Source organism: Schistocerca gregaria, chromosome 5 (genome assembly GCF_023897955.1).
Source record: "Schistocerca gregaria isolate iqSchGreg1 chromosome 5, iqSchGreg1.2, whole genome shotgun sequence".
Taxonomy (NCBI): Eukaryota; Metazoa; Arthropoda; class Insecta; order Orthoptera; family Acrididae; genus Schistocerca; species Schistocerca gregaria.
The window spans coordinates 575,886,133-575,905,052 of record NC_064924.1 but is presented as its reverse complement, the minus strand read 5'-3'; the positions used below and the strand labels follow the sequence as shown (position 1 = coordinate 575,905,052).

The 18,920-nt window shown below is 49.1% G+C and overlaps 29 non-coding genes across 29 annotated transcripts; all 29 read left to right on the top strand.

Moving 5' to 3' along the window:
• The first annotated feature begins 258 nt into the window (after positions 1-258).
• Trnat-cgu (transfer RNA threonine (anticodon CGU)) lies at positions 259-330 on the top strand. The gene has a single exon. It is a non-coding gene; the product is annotated as a tRNA-Thr (tRNA).
• Positions 331-648: 318 nt separating this feature from the next.
• On the top strand, positions 649-722 carry Trnan-guu (transfer RNA asparagine (anticodon GUU)). Its single transcript has one exon. It is a non-coding gene; the product is annotated as a tRNA-Asn (tRNA).
• A 689-nt stretch (positions 723-1,411) lies between these two features.
• On the top strand, positions 1,412-1,483 carry Trnat-cgu (transfer RNA threonine (anticodon CGU)). The gene has a single exon. It is a non-coding gene; the product is annotated as a tRNA-Thr (tRNA).
• Positions 1,484-1,801: 318 nt separating this feature from the next.
• Positions 1,802-1,875, top strand: Trnan-guu (transfer RNA asparagine (anticodon GUU)). Its single transcript has one exon. It is a non-coding gene; the product is annotated as a tRNA-Asn (tRNA).
• Positions 1,876-2,564: 689 nt separating this feature from the next.
• Trnat-cgu (transfer RNA threonine (anticodon CGU)) lies at positions 2,565-2,636 on the top strand. Its single transcript has one exon. It is a non-coding gene; the product is annotated as a tRNA-Thr (tRNA).
• Positions 2,637-2,954: 318 nt separating this feature from the next.
• Trnan-guu (transfer RNA asparagine (anticodon GUU)) lies at positions 2,955-3,028 on the top strand. Its single transcript has one exon. It is a non-coding gene; the product is annotated as a tRNA-Asn (tRNA).
• Positions 3,029-3,717: 689 nt separating this feature from the next.
• On the top strand, positions 3,718-3,789 carry Trnat-cgu (transfer RNA threonine (anticodon CGU)). The gene has a single exon. It is a non-coding gene; the product is annotated as a tRNA-Thr (tRNA).
• Positions 3,790-4,107: 318 nt separating this feature from the next.
• Positions 4,108-4,181, top strand: Trnan-guu (transfer RNA asparagine (anticodon GUU)). Its single transcript has one exon. It is a non-coding gene; the product is annotated as a tRNA-Asn (tRNA).
• A 689-nt stretch (positions 4,182-4,870) lies between these two features.
• Positions 4,871-4,942, top strand: Trnat-cgu (transfer RNA threonine (anticodon CGU)). Its single transcript has one exon. It is a non-coding gene; the product is annotated as a tRNA-Thr (tRNA).
• Positions 4,943-5,260: 318 nt separating this feature from the next.
• Positions 5,261-5,334, top strand: Trnan-guu (transfer RNA asparagine (anticodon GUU)). Its single transcript has one exon. It is a non-coding gene; the product is annotated as a tRNA-Asn (tRNA).
• A 1,079-nt stretch (positions 5,335-6,413) lies between these two features.
• Positions 6,414-6,487, top strand: Trnan-guu (transfer RNA asparagine (anticodon GUU)). The gene has a single exon. It is a non-coding gene; the product is annotated as a tRNA-Asn (tRNA).
• Positions 6,488-7,176: 689 nt separating this feature from the next.
• Positions 7,177-7,248, top strand: Trnat-cgu (transfer RNA threonine (anticodon CGU)). Its single transcript has one exon. It is a non-coding gene; the product is annotated as a tRNA-Thr (tRNA).
• Positions 7,249-7,566: 318 nt separating this feature from the next.
• Trnan-guu (transfer RNA asparagine (anticodon GUU)) lies at positions 7,567-7,640 on the top strand. Its single transcript has one exon. It is a non-coding gene; the product is annotated as a tRNA-Asn (tRNA).
• A 1,079-nt stretch (positions 7,641-8,719) lies between these two features.
• On the top strand, positions 8,720-8,793 carry Trnan-guu (transfer RNA asparagine (anticodon GUU)). The gene has a single exon. It is a non-coding gene; the product is annotated as a tRNA-Asn (tRNA).
• A 689-nt stretch (positions 8,794-9,482) lies between these two features.
• Trnat-cgu (transfer RNA threonine (anticodon CGU)) lies at positions 9,483-9,554 on the top strand. Its single transcript has one exon. It is a non-coding gene; the product is annotated as a tRNA-Thr (tRNA).
• A 318-nt stretch (positions 9,555-9,872) lies between these two features.
• Positions 9,873-9,946, top strand: Trnan-guu (transfer RNA asparagine (anticodon GUU)). Its single transcript has one exon. It is a non-coding gene; the product is annotated as a tRNA-Asn (tRNA).
• Positions 9,947-11,025: 1,079 nt separating this feature from the next.
• Positions 11,026-11,099, top strand: Trnan-guu (transfer RNA asparagine (anticodon GUU)). The gene has a single exon. It is a non-coding gene; the product is annotated as a tRNA-Asn (tRNA).
• Positions 11,100-11,788: 689 nt separating this feature from the next.
• Positions 11,789-11,860, top strand: Trnat-cgu (transfer RNA threonine (anticodon CGU)). Its single transcript has one exon. It is a non-coding gene; the product is annotated as a tRNA-Thr (tRNA).
• Positions 11,861-12,178: 318 nt separating this feature from the next.
• On the top strand, positions 12,179-12,252 carry Trnan-guu (transfer RNA asparagine (anticodon GUU)). Its single transcript has one exon. It is a non-coding gene; the product is annotated as a tRNA-Asn (tRNA).
• Positions 12,253-12,941: 689 nt separating this feature from the next.
• Positions 12,942-13,013, top strand: Trnat-cgu (transfer RNA threonine (anticodon CGU)). Its single transcript has one exon. It is a non-coding gene; the product is annotated as a tRNA-Thr (tRNA).
• Positions 13,014-13,331: 318 nt separating this feature from the next.
• Positions 13,332-13,405, top strand: Trnan-guu (transfer RNA asparagine (anticodon GUU)). Its single transcript has one exon. It is a non-coding gene; the product is annotated as a tRNA-Asn (tRNA).
• A 689-nt stretch (positions 13,406-14,094) lies between these two features.
• On the top strand, positions 14,095-14,166 carry Trnat-cgu (transfer RNA threonine (anticodon CGU)). Its single transcript has one exon. It is a non-coding gene; the product is annotated as a tRNA-Thr (tRNA).
• A 318-nt stretch (positions 14,167-14,484) lies between these two features.
• Trnan-guu (transfer RNA asparagine (anticodon GUU)) lies at positions 14,485-14,558 on the top strand. Its single transcript has one exon. It is a non-coding gene; the product is annotated as a tRNA-Asn (tRNA).
• Positions 14,559-15,247: 689 nt separating this feature from the next.
• Trnat-cgu (transfer RNA threonine (anticodon CGU)) lies at positions 15,248-15,319 on the top strand. The gene has a single exon. It is a non-coding gene; the product is annotated as a tRNA-Thr (tRNA).
• Positions 15,320-15,637: 318 nt separating this feature from the next.
• On the top strand, positions 15,638-15,711 carry Trnan-guu (transfer RNA asparagine (anticodon GUU)). The gene has a single exon. It is a non-coding gene; the product is annotated as a tRNA-Asn (tRNA).
• Positions 15,712-16,400: 689 nt separating this feature from the next.
• Trnat-cgu (transfer RNA threonine (anticodon CGU)) lies at positions 16,401-16,472 on the top strand. The gene has a single exon. It is a non-coding gene; the product is annotated as a tRNA-Thr (tRNA).
• A 318-nt stretch (positions 16,473-16,790) lies between these two features.
• Trnan-guu (transfer RNA asparagine (anticodon GUU)) lies at positions 16,791-16,864 on the top strand. Its single transcript has one exon. It is a non-coding gene; the product is annotated as a tRNA-Asn (tRNA).
• A 689-nt stretch (positions 16,865-17,553) lies between these two features.
• Trnat-cgu (transfer RNA threonine (anticodon CGU)) lies at positions 17,554-17,625 on the top strand. The gene has a single exon. It is a non-coding gene; the product is annotated as a tRNA-Thr (tRNA).
• A 318-nt stretch (positions 17,626-17,943) lies between these two features.
• Positions 17,944-18,017, top strand: Trnan-guu (transfer RNA asparagine (anticodon GUU)). The gene has a single exon. It is a non-coding gene; the product is annotated as a tRNA-Asn (tRNA).
• Positions 18,018-18,920: the final 903 nt, after the last annotated feature.

The window sequence follows — 18,920 nt, the reverse complement described above, 5'->3', positions numbered from 1 at the left end:
AGCCGAAAGGCGCATTTCGCAGTCGAGCCACGTTATCCCAAAAGCTGTGCACTAGGACAAGAAATTGCAGACTGCAAACTTTTGGTGGCCTGACGGTCGTCGCCGATCGTAAGGGCGAAACAGTCGAGAGATTTGGTGAACGGCAATGTGGACACTCCCAGCAGCAGCAGTGCGCCAAATCAATTATCTGGTCGAGGGCTGCAAGATTCAGTGTGATGAAGGGAGAATTCGGGGATAGCTCGCAAATTCAGAGCTGCCGCCTTCTTAGCTCAGCGGTACATCACTGGTCTCGTAAACCAGGAGTCGTGAGTTCGAACCTCACAGAAGGCATCCATTTTTTTAATTTTCCTGCAACGTGCGGAGCTACCTCGAGCAATGTCTATCACATGGCAGTACACTGAATGAGAGGGATGTTCTACAACCTATGACAAGTATTCTACTGGCCTAGGAGGTTTTCTGAATGCATAGGCAGAACAGTGGTTTGTATGCATTTTGTAGTATAATGTCATTCGTTTATGAGCGTCGCTACAGTGTGCATGCACGTTATCCATGTGAAGAGGCATAAGCAGATGCTACCATTCTGCGAGATTCCTGCAGAATGTGTACGAATTGCGTTGATATAGAGAGCAAAAGTGAGCCAAAGTCAACGCCTCCGTGGCGCAATCGGCTAGCGCGTTCGGCTGTTAACCGAAAGGTTGGTGGTTCAAGCCCACCCGGGGGCGAAGTCGTTTTAACCGTCACCGAGGTGAGGACATACGTCAACTTTGTTAGAGATACACAGCTAGTGTGGCAATTTGGCTGCGATGGAGTGATGCCACAGATGCTTATACACATTCAGGCAGGTGGCACTGTAGGTAAAAACATGACCCTACACAGAAGTTCTACTGTTTTCCTATTTATTCACCATGTGTGACACTGCAGTGGAGCGGCGCCCACTACAAAAGACGTTTTATTTACATTCAATTTCAGCGTATACGTCGCGAGTGCCATATGACAGGGCCTGTCTCTCGATGTCGATTTGTATTTTGTGTCTCTTAAGTGTCGGTCTGCAGTAGGCCGCTGTTGGCCGAGCGACGTGCAGTCGCCTTACATGAAGCCCCATGGGCAACGCCAGTGCCACTGTGAACAACAGCAAACTGTAGCCAGAGAGTGGAGCCGAAAGGCGCATTTCGCAGTCGAGCCACGTTATCCCAAAAGCTGTGCACTAGGACAAGAAATTGCAGACTGCAAACTTTTGGTGGCCTGACGGTCGTCGCCGATCGTAAGGGCGAAACAGTCGAGAGATTTGGTGAACGGCAATGTGGACACTCCCAGCAGCAGCAGTGCGCCAAATCAATTATCTGGTCGAGGGCTGCAAGATTCAGTGTGATGAAGTGAGAATTCGGCGATAGCTCGCAATTTCAAAGCTGTCGCCTTCTTAGCTCAGTGGTAGAGCACTGGTCTCGTAAACCAGGAGTCGTGAGTTCGAACCTCACAGAAGGCATCCATTTTTTTAACTTTCCTGCAACGTGCGGAGCTACCTCGAGCAATATCTATCACATGGCAGTACACTGAATGAAAGGGATGTTCTACAACCTATGTCAAGTATTCTACTGGCCTAGGAGGTTTTCTGAATGCATAGGCAGAACAGTGGTTTGTATGCATTTTGTAGTATAATGTCATTCGTTTATGAGCGTCGCTACAGTGTGCATGCACGTTATCCATGTGAAGAGGCATAAGCAGATGCTACCATTCTGCGAGATTCCTGCAGAATGTGTACGAATTGCGTTGATATAGAGAGCACAAGTGAGCCAAAGTCAACGCCTCCGTGGCGCAATCGGCTAGCGCGTTCGGCTGTTAACCGAAAGGTTGGTGGTTCAAGCCCACCCGGGGGCGAAATCGTTTTAACCGTCACCGAGGTGAGGACATACGTCAACTTTGTTAGAGATACACAGCTAGTGTGGCAATTTGGCTGCGAAGGAGTGATGCCACAGATGCTTATACACATTCAGGCAGGTGGCACTGTAGGTATAAACATGACCCTACACAGACGTTCTACTGTTTTCCTATTTATTCACCATGTGTGACACTGCAGTGGAGCGGCGCCCACTACAAAAGACGTTTTATTTACATTCAATTTCAGCGTATACGTCGCGAGTGCCATATGACAGGGCCTGTCTCTCGATGTCGATTTGTATTTTGTGTCTCTTAAGTGTCGGTCTGCAGTAGGCCGCTGTTGGCCGAGCGACGTGCAGTCGCCTTACATGAAGCCCCATGGGCAACGCCAGTGCCACTGTGAACAACAGCAAACTGTAGCCAGAGAGTGGAGCCGAAAGGCGCATTTCGCAGTCGAGCCACGTTATCCCAAAAGCTGTGCACTAGGACAAGAAATTGCAGACTGCAAACTTTTGGTGGCCTGACGGTCGTCGCCGATCGTAAGGGCGAAACAGTCGAGAGATTTGGTGAACGGCAATGTGGACACTCCCAGCAGCAGCAGTGCGCCAAATCAATTATCTGGTCGAGGGCTGCAAGATTCAGTGTGATGAAGTGAGAATTCGGGGATAGCTCGCAAATTCAGAGCTGCCGCCTTCTTAGCTCAGTGGTACATCACTGGTCTCGTGAACCAGGAGTCGTGAGTTCGAACCTCTCAGAAGGCATCCATTTTTTTAATTTTCCTGCAACGTGCGGAGCTACCTCGAGCAATGTCTATCACATGGCAGTACACTGAATGAACGGGATGTTCTACAACCTATGACAAGTATTCTACTGGCCTAGGAGGTTTTCTGAATGCATAGGCATAACAGTGGTTTGTATGCATTTTGTAGTATAATGTCATTCGTTTATGAGCGTCGCTACAGTGTGCATGCACGTTATCCATGTGAAGAGGCATAAGCAGATGCTACCATTCTGAGAGATTCCTGCAGAATGTGTACGAATTGCTTTGATATAGAGAGCACAAGTGAGCCAAAGTCAACGCCTCCGTGGCGCAATCGGCTAGCGCGTTCGGCTGTTAACCGAAAGGTTGGTGGTTCAAGCCCACCCGGGGGCGAAATCGTTTTAACCGTCACCGAGGTGAGGACATACGTCAACTTTGTTAGAGATACACAGCTAGTGTGGCAATTTGGCTGCGATGGAGTGATGCCACAGATGCTTATACACATTCAAGCAGGTGGCACTGTAGGTAAAAACATGACCCTACACAGAAGTTCTACTGTTTTCCTATTTATTCACCATGTGTGACACTGCAGTGGAGCGGCGCCCACTACAAAAGACGTTTTATTTACATTCAATTTCAGCGTATACGTCGCGAGTGCCATATGACAGGGCCTGTCTCTCGATGTCGATTTGTATTTTGTGTCTCTTAAGTGTCGGTCTGCAGTAGGCCGCTGTTGGCCGAGCGACGTGCAGTCGCCTTACATGAAGCCCCATGGGCAACGCCAGTGCCACTGTGAACAACAGCAAACTGTAGCCAGAGAGTGGAGCCGAAAGGCGCATTTCGCAGTCGAGCCACGTTATCCCAAAAGCTGTGCACTAGGACAAGAAATTGCAGACTGCAAACTTTTGGTGGCCTGACGGTCGTCGCCGATCGTAAGGGCGAAACAGTCGAGAGATTTGGTGACCGGCAATGTGGACACTCCCAGCAGCAGCAGTGCGCCAAATCAATTATCTGGTCGAGGGCTGCAAGATTCAGTGTGATGAAGTGAGAATTCGGCGATAGCTCGCAATTTCAAAGCTGCCGCCTTCTTAGCTCAGTGGTAGAGCACTGGTCTCGTAAACCAGGAGTCATGAGTTCGAACCTCACAGAAGGCATCCATTTTTTTAACTTTCCTGCAACGTGCGGAGCTACCTCGAGCAATATCTATCACATGGCAGTACACTGAATGAAAGGGATGTTCTACAACCTATGTCAAGTATTCTACTGGCCTAGGAGGTTTTCTGAATGCATAGGCAGAACAGTGGTTTGTATGCATTTTGTAGTATAATGTCATTCGTTTATGAGCGTCGCTACAGTGTGCATGCACGTTATCCATGTGAAGAGGCATAAGCAGATGCTACCATTCTGCGAGATTCCTGCAGAATGTGTACGAATTGCGTTGATATAGAGAGCACAAGTGAGCAAAAGTCAACGCCTCCGTGGCGCAATCGGCTAGCGCGTTCGGCTGTTAACCGAAAGGTTGGTGGTTCAAGCCCACCCGGGGGCGACATCGTTTTAACCGTCACCGAGGTGAGGACATACGTCAACTTTGTTAGAGATACACAGCTAGTGTGGCAATTTGGCTGCGATGGAGTGATGCCACAGATGCTTATACACATTCAGGCAGGTGGCACTGTAGGTAAAAACATGACCCTACACAGAAGTTCTACTGTTTTCCTATTTATTCACCATGTGTGACACTGCAGTGGAGCGGCGCCCACTACAAAAGACGTTTTATTTACATTCAATTTCAGCGTATACGTCGCGAGTGCCATATGACAGGGCCTGTCTCTCGATGTCGATTTGTATTTTGTGTCTCTTAAGTGTCGGTCTGCAGTAGGCCGCTGTTGGCCGAGCGACGTGCAGTCGCCTTACATGAAGCCCCATGGGCAACGCCAGTGCCACTGTGAACAACAGCAAACTGTAGCCAGAGAGTGGAGCCGAAAGGCGCATTTCGCAGTCGAGCCACGTTATCCCAAAAGCTGTGCACTAGGACAAGAAATTGCAGACTGCAAACTTTTGGTGGCCTGACGGTCGTCGCCGATCGTAAGGGCGAAACAGTCGAGAGATTTGGTGAAAGGCAATGTTGACACTCCCAGCAGCAGCAGTGCGCCAAATCAATTATCTGGTCGAGGGCTGCAAGATTCAGTATGATGAAGTGAGAATTCGGCGATAGCTCGCAATTTCAAAGCTGCCGCCTTCTTAGCTCAGTGGTACATCACTGGTCTCGTAAACCAGGAGTCGTGAGTTCGAACCTCACAGAAGGCATCCATTTTTTTAACTTTCCTGCAACGTGCGGAGCTACCTCGAGCAATATCTATCACATGGCAGTACACTGAATGAAAGGGATGTTCTACAACCTATGTCAAGTATTCTACTGGCCTAGGAGGTTTTCTGAATGCATAGGCAGAACAGTGGTTTGTATGCATTTTGTAGTATAATGTCATTCGTTTATGAGCGTCGCTACAGTGTGCATGCACGTTATCCATGTGAAGAGGCATAAGCAGATGCTACCATTCTGCGAGATTCCTGCAGAATGTGTACGAATTGCGTTGATATAGAGAGCACAGGTGAGCCAAAGTCAACCCCTCCGTGGCGCAATCGGCTAGCGCGTTCGGCTGTTAACCGAAAGGTTGGTGGTTCAAGCCCACCCGGGGGCGACATCGTTTTAACCGTCACCGAGGTGAGGACATACGTCAACTTTGTTAGAGATACACAGCTAGTGTGGCAATTTGGCTGCGAAGGAGTGATGCCACAGATGCTTATACACATTCAGGCAGGTGGCACTGTAGGTAAAAACATGACCCTACACAGACGTTCTACTGTTTTCCTATTTATTCACCATGTGTGACACTGCAATGGAGCGGCGCCCACTACAAAAGACGTTTTATTTACATTCAATTTCAGCGTATACGTCGCGAGTGCCATATGACAGGGCCTGTCTCTCGATGTCGATTTGTATTTTGTGTCTCTTAAGTGTCGGTCTGCAGTAGGCCGCTGTTGGCCGAGCGACGTGCAGTCGCCTTACATGAAGCCCCATGGGCAACGCCAGTGCCACTGTGAACAACAGCAAACTGTAGCCAGAGAGTGGAGCCGAAAGGCGCATTTCGCAGTCGAGCCACGTTATCCCAAAAGCTGTGCACTAGGACAAGAAATTGCAGACTGCAAACTTTTGGTGGCCTGACGGTCGTCGCCGATCGTAAGGGCGAAACAGTCGAGAGATTTGGTGAACGGCAATGTGGACACTCCCAGCAGCAGCAGTGCGCCAAATCAATTATCTGGTCGAGGGCTGCAAGATTCAGTGTGATGAAGTGAGAATTCGGGGATAGCTCGCAAATTCAGAGCTGCCGCCTTCTTAGCTCAGTGGTACATCACTGGTCTAGTAAACCAGGAGTCGTGAGTTGGAACCTCACAGAAGGCATCCATTTTTTTAACTTTCCTGCAATGTGCGGAGCTACCTCGAGCAATGTCTATCACATGGCAGTACACTAAATGAAAGGGATGTTCTACAACCTATGACAAGTATTCTACTGGCCTAGGAGGTTTTCTGAATGCATAGGCATAACAGTGGTTTGTATGCATTTTGTAGTATAATGTCATTCGTTTATGAGCGTCGCTACAGTGTGCATGCACGTTATCCATGTGAAGAGGCATAAGCAGATGCTACCATTCTGCGAGATTCCTGCAGAATGTGTACGAATTGCGTTGATATAGAGAGCACAAGTGAGCCAAAGTCAACGCCTACGTGGCGCAATCGGCTTGCGCGTTCGGCTGTTAACCGAAAGGTTGGTGGTTCAAGCCCACCCGGGGGCGACATCGTTTTAACCGTCACCGAGGTGAGGACATACGTCAACTTTGTTAGAGATACACAGCTAGTGTGGCAATTTGGCTGCGAAGGAGTGATGCCACAGATGCTTATACACATTCAGGCAGGTGGCACTGTAGGTAAAAACATGACCCTACACAGACGTTCTACTGTTTTCCTATTTATTCACCATGTGTGACACTGCAGTGGAGCGGCGCCCACTACAAAAGACGTTTTATTTACATTCAATTTCAGCGTATACGTCGCGAGTGCCATATGACAGGGCCTGTCTCTCGATGTCGATTTGTATTTTGTGTCTCTTAAGTGTCGGTCTGCAGTAGGCCGCTGTTGGCCGAGCGACGTGCAGTCGCCTTACATGAAGCCCCATGGGCAACGCCAGTGCCACTGTGAACAACAGCAAACTGTAGCCAGAGAGTGGAGCCGAAAGGCGCATTTCGCAGTCGAGCCACGTTATCCCAAAAGCTGTGCACTAGGACAAGAAATTGCAGACTGCAAACTTTTGGTGGCCTGACGGTCGTCGCCGATCGTAAGGGCGAAACAGTCGAGAGATTTGGTGAACGGCAATGTGGACACTCCCAGCAGCAGCAGTGCGCCAAATCAATTATCTGGTCGAGGGCTGCAAGATTCAGTGTGATGAAGTGAGAATTCGGCGATAGCTCGCAATTTCAAAGCTGCCGCCTTCTTAGCTCAGCGGTAGAGCACTGGTCTCGTAAACCAGGAGTCGTGAGTTCGAACCTCACAGATGGCATCCATTTTTTTAACTTTCCTGCAACGTGCGGAGCTACCTCGAGCAATATCTATCACATGGCAGTACACTGAATGAAAGGGATGTTCTACAACCTATGTCAAGTATTCTACTGGCCTAGGAGGTTTTCTGAATGCATAGGCAGAACAGTGGTTTGTATGCATTTTGTAGTATAATGTCATTCGTTTATGAGCGTCGCTACAGTGTGCATGCACGTTATCCATGTGAAGAGGCATAAGCAGATGCTACCATTCTGCGAGATTCCTGCAGAATGTGTACGAATTGCGTTGATATAGAGAGCACAAGTGAGCCAAAGTCAACGCCTCCGTGGCGCAATCGGCTAGCGCGTTCGGCTGTTAACCGAAAGGTTCGTGGTTCAAGCCCACCCGGGGGCGAAATCGTTTTAACCGTCACCGAGGTGAGGACATACGTCAACTTTGTTAGAGATACACAGCTAGTGTGGCAATTTGGCTGCGAAGGAGTGATGCCACAGATGCTTATACACATTCAGGCAGGTGGCACTGTAGGTAAAAACATGACCCTACACAGACGTTCTACTGTTTTCCTATTTATTCACCATGTGTGACACTGCAGTGGAGCGGCGCCCACTACAAAAGACGTTTTATTTACATTCAATTTCAGCGTATACGTCGCGAGTGCCATATGACAGGGCCTGTCTCTCGATGTCGATTTGTATTTTGTGTCTCTTAAGTGTCGGTCTGCAGTAGGCCGCTGTTGGCCGAGCGACGTGCAGTCGCCTTACATGAAGCCCCATGGGCAACGCCAGTGCCACTGTGAACAACAGCAAACTGTAGCCAGAGAGTGGAGCCGAAAGGCGCATTTCGCAGTCGAGCCACGTTATCCCAAAAGCTGTGCACTAGGACAAGAAATTGCAGACTGCAAACTTTTGGTGGCCTGACGGTCGTCGCCGATCGTAAGGGCGAAACAGTCGAGAGATTTGGTGAACGGCAATGTGGACACTCCCAGCAGCAGCAGTGCGCCAAATCAATTATCTGGTCGAGGGCTGCAAGATTCAGTGTGATGAAGGGAGAATTCGGGGATAGCTCGCAAATTCAGAGCTGCCGCCTTCTTAGCTCAGCGGTACATCACTGGTCTCGTAAACCAGGAGTCGTGAGTTCGAACCTCTCAGAAGGCATCCATTTTTTTAATTTTCCTGCAACGTGCGGAGCTACCTCGAGCAATGTCTATCACATGGCAGTACACTGAATGAGAGGGATGTTCTACAACCTATGACAAGTATTCTACTGGCCTAGGAGGTTTTCTGAATGCATAGGCAGAACAGTGGTTTGTATGCATTTTGTAGTATAATGTCATTCGTTTATGAGCGTCGCTACAGTGTGCATGCACGTTATCCATGTGAAGAGGCATAAGCAGATGCTACCATTCTGCGAGATTCCTGCAGAATGTGTACGAATTGCGTTGATATAGAGAGCAAAAGTGAGCCAAAGTCAACGCCTCCGTGGCGCAATCGGCTAGCGCGTTCGGCTGTTAACCGAAAGGTTGCTGGTTCAAGCCCACCCGGGGGCGAAATCGTTTTAACCGTCACCGAGGTGAGGACATACGTCAACTTTGTTAGAGATACACAGCTAGTGTGGCAATTTGGCTGCGATGGAGTGATGCCACAGATGCTTATACACATTCAGGCAGGTGGCACTGTAGGTAAAAACATGACCCTACACAGACGTTCTACTGTTTTCCTATTTATTCACCATGTGTGACACTGCAGTGGAGCGGCGCCCACTACAAAAGACGTTTTATTTACATTCAATTTCAGCGTATACGTCGCGAGTGCCATATGACAGGGCCTGTCTCTCGATGTCGATTTGTATTTTGTGTCTCTTAAGTGTCGGTCTGCAGTAGGCCGCTGTTGGCCGAGCGACGTGCAGTCGCCTTACATGAAGCCCCATGGGCAACGCCAGTGCCACTGTGAACAACAGCAAACTGTAGCCAGAGAGTGGAGCCGAAAGGCGCATTTCGCAGTCGAGCCACGTTATCCCAAAAGCTGTGCACTAGGACAAGAAATTGCAGACTGCAAACTTTTGGTGGCCTGACGGTCGTCGCCGATCGTAAGGGCGAAACAGTCGAGAGATTTGGTGAACGGCAATGTGGACACTCCCAGCAGCAGCAGTGCGCCAAATCAATTATCTGGTCGAGGGCTGCAAGATTCAGTGTGATGAAGTGAGAATTCGGCGATAGCTCGCAACTTCAAAGCTGCCGCCTTCTTAGCTCAGCGGTAGAGCACTGGTCTCGTAAACCAGGAGTCGTGAGTTCGAACCTCACAGATGGCATCCATATTTTTAACTTTCCTGCAACGTGCGGAGCTACCTCGAGCAATATCTATCACATGGCAGTACACTGAATGAAAGGGATGTTCTACAACCTATGTCAAGTATTCTACTGGCCTAGGAGGTTTTCTGAATGCATAGGCAGAACAGTGGTTTGTATGCATTTTGTAGTATAATGTCATTCGTTTATGAGCGTCGCTACAGTGTGCATGCACGTTATCCATGTGAAGAGGCATAAGCAGATGCTACCATTCTGCGAGATTCCTGCAGAATGTGTACGAATTGCGTTGATATAGAGAGCACAAGTGAGCCAAAGTCAACGCCTCCGTGGCGCAATCGGCTAGCGCGTTCGGCTGTTAACCGAAAGGTTCGTGGTTCAAGCCCACCCGGGGGCGAAATCGTTTTAACCGTCACCGAGGTGAGGACATACGTCAACTTTGTTAGAGATACACAGCTAGTGTGGCAATTTGGCTGCGAAGGAGTGATGCCACAGATGCTTATACACATTCAGGCAGGTGGCACTGTAGGTAAAAACATGACCCTACACAGACGTTCTACTGTTTTCCTATTTATTCACCATGTGTGACACTGCAGTGGAGCGGCGCCCACTACAAAAGACGTTTTATTTACATTCAATTTCAGCGTATACGTCGCGAGTGCCATATGACAGGGCCTGTCTCTCGATGTCGATTTGTATTTTGTGTCTCTTAAGTGTCGGTCTGCAGTAGGCCGCTGTTGGCCGAGCGACGTGCAGTCGCCTTACATGAAGCCCCATGGGCAACGCCAGTGCCACTGTGAACAACAGCAAACTGTAGCCAGAGAGTGGAGCCGAAAGGCGCATTTCGCAGTCGAGCCACGTTATCCCAAAAGCTGTGCACTAGGACAAGAAATTGCAGACTGCAAACTTTTGGTGGCCTGACGGTCGTCGCCGATCGTAAGGGCGAAACAGTCGAGAGATTTGGTGAACGGCAATGTGGACACTCCCAGCAGCAGCAGTGCGCCAAATCAATTATCTGGTCGAGGGCTGCAAGATTCAGTGTGATGAAGGGAGAATTCGGGGATAGCTCGCAAATTCAGAGCTGCCGCCTTCTTAGCTCAGCGGTACATCACTGGTCTCGTAAACCAGGAGTCGTGAGTTCGAACCTCTCAGAAGGCATCCATTTTTTTAATTTTCCTGCAACGTGCGGAGCTACCTCGAGCAATGTCTATCACATGGCAGTACACTGAATGAGAGGGATGTTCTACAACCTATGACAAGTATTCTACTGGCCTAGGAGGTTTTCTGAATGCATAGGCAGAACAGTGGTTTGTATGCATTTTGTAGTATAATGTCATTCGTTTATGAGCGTCGCTACAGTGTGCATGCACGTTACCCATGTGAAGAGGCATAAGCAGATGCTACCATTCTGCGAGATTCCTGCAGAATGTGTACGAATTGCGTTGATATAGAGAGCAAAAGTGAGCCAAAGTCAACGCCTCCGTGGCGCAATCGGCTAGCGCGTTCGGCTGTTAACCGAAAGGTTGCTGGTTCAAGCCCACCCGGGGGCGAAATCGTTTTAACCGTCACCGAGGTGAGGACATACGTCAACTTTGTTAGAGATACACAGCTAGTGTGGCAATTTGGCTGCGATGGAGTGATGCCACAGATGCTTATACACATTCAGGCAGGTGGCACTGTAGGTAAAAACATGACCCTACACAGACGTTCTACTGTTTTCCTATTTATTCACCATGTGTGACACTGCAGTGGAGCGGCGCCCACTACAAAAGACGTTTTATTTACATTCAATTTCAGCGTATACGTCGCGAGTGCCATATGACAGGGCCTGTCTCTCGATGTCGATTTGTATTTTGTGTCTCTTAAGTGTCGGTCTGCAGTAGGCCGCTGTTGGCCGAGCGACGTGCAGTCGCCTTACATGAAGCCCCATGGGCAACGCCAGTGCCACTGTGAACAACAGCAAACTGTAGCCAGAGAGTGGAGCCGAAAGGCGCATTTCGCAGTCGAGCCACGTTATCCCAAAAGCTGTGCACTAGGACAAGAAATTGCAGACTGCAAACTTTTGGTGGCCTGACGGTCGTCGCCGATCGTAAGGGCGAAACAGTCGAGAGATTTGGTGAACGGCAATGTGGACACTCCCAGCAGCAGCAGTGCGCCAAATCAATTATCTGGTCGAGGGCTGCAAGATTCAGTGTGATGAAGTGAGAATTCGGCGATAGCTCGCAAATTCAAAGCTGCCGCCTTCTTAGCTCAGTGGTAGAGCACTGGTCTCGTAAACCAGGAGTCGTGAGTTGGAACCTCACAGAAGGCATCCATTTTTTTAACTTTCCTGCAACGTGCGGAGCTACCTCGAGCAATGTCTATCACATGGCAGTACACTGAATGAAAGGGATGTTCTACAACCTATGACAAGTATTCTACTGGCCTAGGAGGTTTTCTGAATGCATAGGCAGAACAGTGGTTTGTATGCATTTTGTAGTATAATGTCATTCGTTTATGAGCGTCGCTACAGTGTGCATGCACGTTATCCATGTGAAGAGGCATAAGCAGATGTTACCATTCTGCGAGATTCCTGCAGAATGTGTACGAATTGCGTTGATATAGAGAGCACAAGTGAGCCAAAGTCAACGCCTCCGTGGCGCAATCGGCTAGCGTGTTCGGCTGTTAACCGAAAGGTTGGTGGTTCAAGCCCACCCGGGGGCGAAATCGTTTTAACCGTCACCGAGGTGAGGACATACGTCAACTTTGTTAGAGATACACAGCTAGTGTGGCAATTTGCCTGCGAAGGAGTGATGCCACAGATGCTTATACACATTCAGGCAGGTGGCACTGTAGGTAAAAACATGACCCTACACAGACGTTCTACTGTTTTCCTATTTATTCACCATGTGTGACACTGCAGTGGAGCGGCGCCCACTACAAAAGACGTTTTATTTACATTCAATTTCAGCGTATACGTCGCGAGTGCCATATGACAGGGCCTGTCTCTCGATGTCGATTTGTATTTTGTGTCTCTTAAGTGTCGGTCTGCAGTAGGCCGCTGTTGGCCGAGCGACGTGCAGTCGCCTTACATGAAGCCCCATGGGCAACGCCAGTGCCACTGTGAACAACAGCAAACTGTAGCCAGAGAGTGGAGCCGAAAGGCGCATTTCGCAGTCGAGCCACGTTATCCCAAAAGCTGTGCACTAGGACAAGAAATTGCAGACTGCAAACTTTTGGTGGCCTGACGGTCGTCGCCGATCGTAAGGGCGAAACAGTCGAGAGATTTGGTGAACGGCAATGTGGACACTCCCAGCAGCAGCAGTGCGCCAAATCAATTATCTGGTCGAGGGCTGCAAGATTCAGTGTGATGAAGTGAGAATTCGGCGATAGCTCGCAAATTCAAAGCTGCCGCCTTCTTAGCTCAGTGGTAGAGCACTGGTCTCGTAAACCAGGAGTCGTGAGTTCGAACCTCACAGAAGGCATCCATTTTTTTAACTTTCCTGCAACGTGCGGAGCTACCTCGAGCAATATCTATCACATGGCAGTACACTGAATGAAAGGGATGTTCTACAACCTATGTCAAGTATTCTACTGGCCTAGGAGGTTTTCTGAATGCATAGGCAGAACAGTGGTTTGTATGCATTTTGTAGTAAAATGTCATTCGTTTATGAGCGTCGCTACAGTGTGCATGCACGTTATCCATGTGAAGAGGCATAAGCAGATGCTACCATTCTGCGAGATTCCTGCAGAATGTGTACGAATTGCGTTGATATAGAGAGCACAAGTGAGCCAAAGTCAACGCCTACGTGGCGCAATCGGCTAGCGCGTTCGGCTGTTAACCGAAAGGTTGGTGGTTCAAGCCCACCCGGGGGCGACATCGTTTTAACCGTCACCGAGGTGAGGACATACGTCAACTTTGTTAGAGATACACAGCTAGAGTGGCAATTTGGCTGCGAAGGAGTGATGCCACAGATGCTTATACACATTCAGGCAGGTGGCACTGTAGGTAAAAACATGACCCTACACAGACGTTCTACTGTTTTCCTATTTATTCACCATGTGTGACACTGCAGTGGAGCGGCGCCCACTACAAAAGACGTTTTATTTACATTCAATTTCAGCGTATACGTCGCGAGTGCCATATGACAGGGCCTGTCTCTCGATGTCGATTTGTATTTTGTGTCTCTTAAGTGTCGGTCTGCAGTAGGCCGCTGTTGGCCGAGCGACGTGCAGTCGCCTTACATGAAGCCCCATGGGCAACGCCAGTGCCACTGTGAACAACAGCAAACTGTAGCCAGAGAGTGGAGCCGAAAGGCGCATTTCGCAGTCGAGCCACGTTATCCCAAAAGCTGTGCACTAGGACAAGAAATTGCAGACTGCAAACTTTTGGTGGCCTGACGGTCGTCGCCGATCGTAAGGGCGAAACAGTCGAGAGATTTGGTGAACGGCAATGTGGACACTCCCAGCAGCAGCAGTGCGCCAAATCAATTATCTGGTCGAGGGCTGCAAGATTCAGTGTGATGAAGTGAGAATTCGGCGATAGCTCGCAAATACAAAGCTGCCGCCTTCTTAGCTCAGTGGTAGAGCACTGGTCTCGTAAACCAGGAGTCGTGAGTTCGAACCTCACAGAAGGCATCCATTTTTTTAACTTTCCTGCAACGTGCGGAGCTACCTCGAGCAATATCTATCACATGGCAGTACACTGAATGAAAGGGATGTTCTACAACCTATGTCAAGTATTCTACTGGCCTAGGAGGTTTTCTGAATGCATAGGCAGAACAGTGGTTTGTATGCATTTTGTAGTATAATGTCATTCGTTTATGAGCGTCGCTACAGTGTGCATGCACGTTATCCATGTGAAGAGGCATAAGCAGATGTTACCATTCTGCGAGTTTCCTGCAGAATGTGTACGAATTGCGTTGATATAGAGAGCACAAGTGAGCCAAAGTCAACGCCTCCGTGGCGCAATCGGCTAGCGCGTTCGGCTGTTAACCGAAAGGTTGGTGGTTCAAGCCCACCCGGGGGCGAAATCGTTTTAACCGTCACCGAGGTGAGGACATACGTCAACTTTGTTAGAGATACACAGCTAGTGTGGCAATTTGGCTGCGAAGGAGTGATGCCACAGATGCTTATACACATTCAGGCAGGTGGCACTGTAGGTAAAAACATGACCCTACACAGACGTTCTACTGTTTTCCTATTTATTCACCATGTGTGACACTGCAGTGGAGCGGCGCCCACTACAAAAGACGTTTTATTTACATTCAATTTCAGCGTATACGTCGCGAGTGCCATATGACAGGGCCTGTCTCTCGATGTCGATTTGTATTTTGTGTCTCTTAAGTGTCGGTCTGCAGTAGGCCGCTGTTGGCCGAGCGACGTGCAGTCGCCTTACATGAAGCCCCATGGGCAACGCCAGTGCCACTGTGAACAACAGCAAACTGTAGCCAGAGAGTGGAGCCGAAAGGCGCATTTCGCAGTCGAGCCACGTTATCCCAAAAGCTGTGCACTAGGACAAGAAATTGCAGACTGCAAACTTTTGGTGGCCTGACGGTCGTCGCCGATCGTAAGGGCGAAACAGTCGAGAGATTTGGTGAACGGCAATGTGGACACTCCCAGCAGCAGCAGTGCGCCAAATCAATTATCTGGTCGAGGGCTGCAAGATTCAGTGTGATGAAGTGAGAATTCGGCGATAGCTCGCAAATTCAAAGCTGCCGCTTTCTTAGCTCAGTGGTAGAGCACTGGTCTCGTAAACCAGGAGTCGTGAGTTCGAACCTCACAGAAGGCTTCCATTTTTTTAACTTTCCTGCAACGTGCGGAGCTACCTCGAGCAATATCTATCACATGGCAGTACACTGAATGAAAGGGATGTTCTACAACCTATGTCAAGTATTCTACTGGCCTAGGAGGTTTTCTGAATGCATAGGCAGAACAGTGGTTTGTATGCATTTTGTAGTATAATGTCATTCGTTTATGAGCGTCGCTACAGTGTGCATGCACGTTATCCATGTGAAGAGGCATAAGCAGATGCTACCATTCTGCGAGATTCCTGCAGAATGTGTACGAATTGCGTTGATATAGAGAGCACAAGTGAGCCAAAGTCAACGCCTCTGTGGCGCAATCGGCTAGCGCGTTCGGCTGTTAACCGAAAGGTTGGTGGTTCAAGCCCACCTGGGGGCGAAGTCGTTTTAACCGTCACCGAGGTGAGGACATACGTCAACTTTGTTAGAGATACACAGCTAGTGTGGCAATTTGGCTGCGAAGGAGTGATGGCACAGATGCTTATACACATTCAGGCAGGTGGCACTGTAGGTATAAACATGACCCTACGCAGACGTTCTACTGTTTTCCTATTTATTCACCATGTGTGACACTGCAGTGGAGCGGCGCCCACTACAAAAGACGTTTTATTTACATTCAATTTCAGCGTATACGTCGCGAGTGCCATATGACAGGGCCTGTCTCTCGATGTCGATTTGTATTTTGTGTCTCTTAAGTGTCGGTCTGCAGTAGGCCGCTGTTGGCCGAGCGACGTGCAGTCGCCTTACATGAAGCCCCATGGGCAACGCCAGTGCCACTGTGAACAACAGCAAACTGTAGCCAGAGAGTGGAGCCGAAAGGCGCATTTCGCAGTCGAGCCACGTTATCCCAAAAGCTGTGCACTAGGACAAGAAATTGCAGACTGCAAACTTTTGGTGGCCTGACGGTCGTCGCCGATCGTAAGGGCGAAACAGTCGAGAGATTTGGTGAACGGCAATGTGGACACTCCCAGCAGCAGCAGTGCGCCAAATCAATTATCTGGTCGAGGGCTGCAAGATTCAGTGTGATGAAGTGAGAATTCGGGGATAGTTCGCAAATTCAGAGCTGCCGCCTTCTTAGCTCAGTGGTACATCACTGGTCTCGTAAACCAGGAGTCGTGAGTTCGAACCTCACAGAAGGCATCCATTTTTTTAACTTTCCTGCAACGTGCGGAGCTACCTCGAGCAATATCTATCACATGGCAGTACACTGAATGAAAGGGATGTTCTACAACCTATGTCAAGTATTCTACTGGCCTAGGAGGTTTTCTGAATGCATAGGCAGAACAGTGGTTTGTATGCATTTTGTAGTATAATGTCATTCGTTTATGAGCGTCGCTACAGTGTGCATGCACGATATCCATGTGAAGAGGCATAAGCAGATGCTACCATTCTGCGAGTTTCCTGCAGAATGTGTACGAATTGCGTTGATATAGAGAGCACAAGTGAGCCAAAGTCAACGCCTCCGTGGCGCAATCGGCTAGCGCGTTCGGCTGTTAACCGAAAGGTTGGTGGTTCAAGCCCACCCGGGGGCGACATCGTTTTAACCGTCACCGAGGTGAGGACATACGTCAACTTTGTTAGAGATACACAGCTAGTGTGGCAATTTGGCTGCGAAGGAGTGATGCCACAGATGCTTATACACATTCAGGCAGGTGGCACTGTAGGTAAAAACATGACCCTACACAGACGTTCTACTGTTTTCCTATTTATTCACCATGTGTGACACTGCAGTGGAGCGGCGCCCACTACAAAAGACGTTTTATTTACATTCAATTTCAGCGTATACGTCGCGAGTGCCATATGACAGGGCCTGTCTCTCGATGTCGATTTGTATTTTGTGTCTCTTAAGTGTCGGTCTGCAGTAGGCTGCTGTTGGCCGAGCGACGTACAGTCGCCTTACATGAAGCCCCATGGGCAACGCCAGTGCCACTGTGAACAACAGCAAACTGTAGCCAGAGAGTGGAGCCGAAAGGCGCATTTCGCAGTCGAGCCACGTTATCCCAAAAGCTGTGCACTAGGACAAGAAATTGCAGACTGCAAACTTTTGGTGGCCTGACGGTCGTCGCCGATCGTAAGGGCGAAACAGTCGAGAGATTTGGTGAACGGCAATGTGGACACTCCCAGCAGCAGCAGTGCGCCAAATCAATTATCTGGTCGAGGGCTGCAAGATTCAGTGTGATGAAGTGAGAATTCAGGGATAGCTCGCAATTTCAAAGCTGCCGCCTTCTTAGCTCAGTGGTAGAGCACTGGTCTCGTAAACCAGGAGTCGTGAGTTCGAACCTCACAGAAGGCATCCATTTTTTTAACTTTCCTGCAACGTGAGGAGCTACCTCGAGCAATATCTATCACATGGCAGTACACTGAATGAAAGGGATGTTCTACAACCTATGTCAAGTATTCTACTGGCCTAGGAGGTTTTCTGAATGCATAGGCAGAACAGTGGTTTGTATGCATTTTGTAGTAAAATGTCATTCGTTTATGAGCGTCGCTACAGTGTGCATGCACGTTATCCATGTGTAGAGGCATAAGCAGATGCTACCATTCTGCGAGATTCCTGCAGAATGTGTACGAATTGCGTTGATATAGAGAGCACAAGTGAGCCAAAGTCAACGCCTCCGTGGCGCAATCGGTTAGCGCGTTCGGCTGTTAACCGAAAGGTTGGTGGTTCAAGCCCACCCGGGGGCGACATCGTTTTGACCGTCACCGAGGTGAGGACATACGTCAACTTTGTTAGAGATACACAGCTAGTGTGGCAATTTGGCTGCGAAGGAGTGATGCCACAGATGCTTATACACATTCAGGCAGGTGGCACTGTAGGTAAAAACATGACCCTACACAGACGTTCTACTGTTTTCCTATTTATTCACCATGTGTGACACTGCAGTGGAGCGGCGCCCACTACAAAAGACGTTTTATTTACATTCAATTTCAGCGTATACGTCGCGAGTGCCATATGACAGGGCCTGTCTCTCGATGTCGATTTGTATTTTGTGTCTCTTAAGTGTCGGTCTGCAGTAGGCCGCTGTTGGCCGAGCGACGTGCAGTCGCCTTACATGAAGCCCCATGGGCAACGCCAGTGCCACTGTGAACAACAGCAAACTGTAGCCAGAGAGTGGAGCCGAAAGGCGCATTTCGCAGTCGAGCCACGTTATCCCAAAAGCTGTGCACTAGGACAAGAAATTGCAGACTGCAAACTTTTGGTGGCCTGACGGTCGTCGCCGATCGTAAGGGCGAAACAGTCGAGAGATTTGGTGAACGGCAATGTGGACACTCCCAGCAGCAGCAGTGCGCCAAATCAATTATCTGGTCGAGGGCTGCAAGATTCAGTGTGATGAAGTGAGAATTCGGGGATAGCTCGCAATTTCAAAGCTGCCGCGTTCTTAGATCAGTGGTAGAGCACTGGTCTCATAAACCAGGATTCGTGAGTTCTAACCTCACAGAAGGCATCCATTTTTTTAACTTTCATGCAACGTGCGGATCTACCTCGAGCAATATCTATCACATGGCAGTACACTGAATGAAAGGGATGTTCTACAACCTATGTCAAGTATTCTACTGGCCTAGGAGGTTTTCTGAATGCATAGGCAG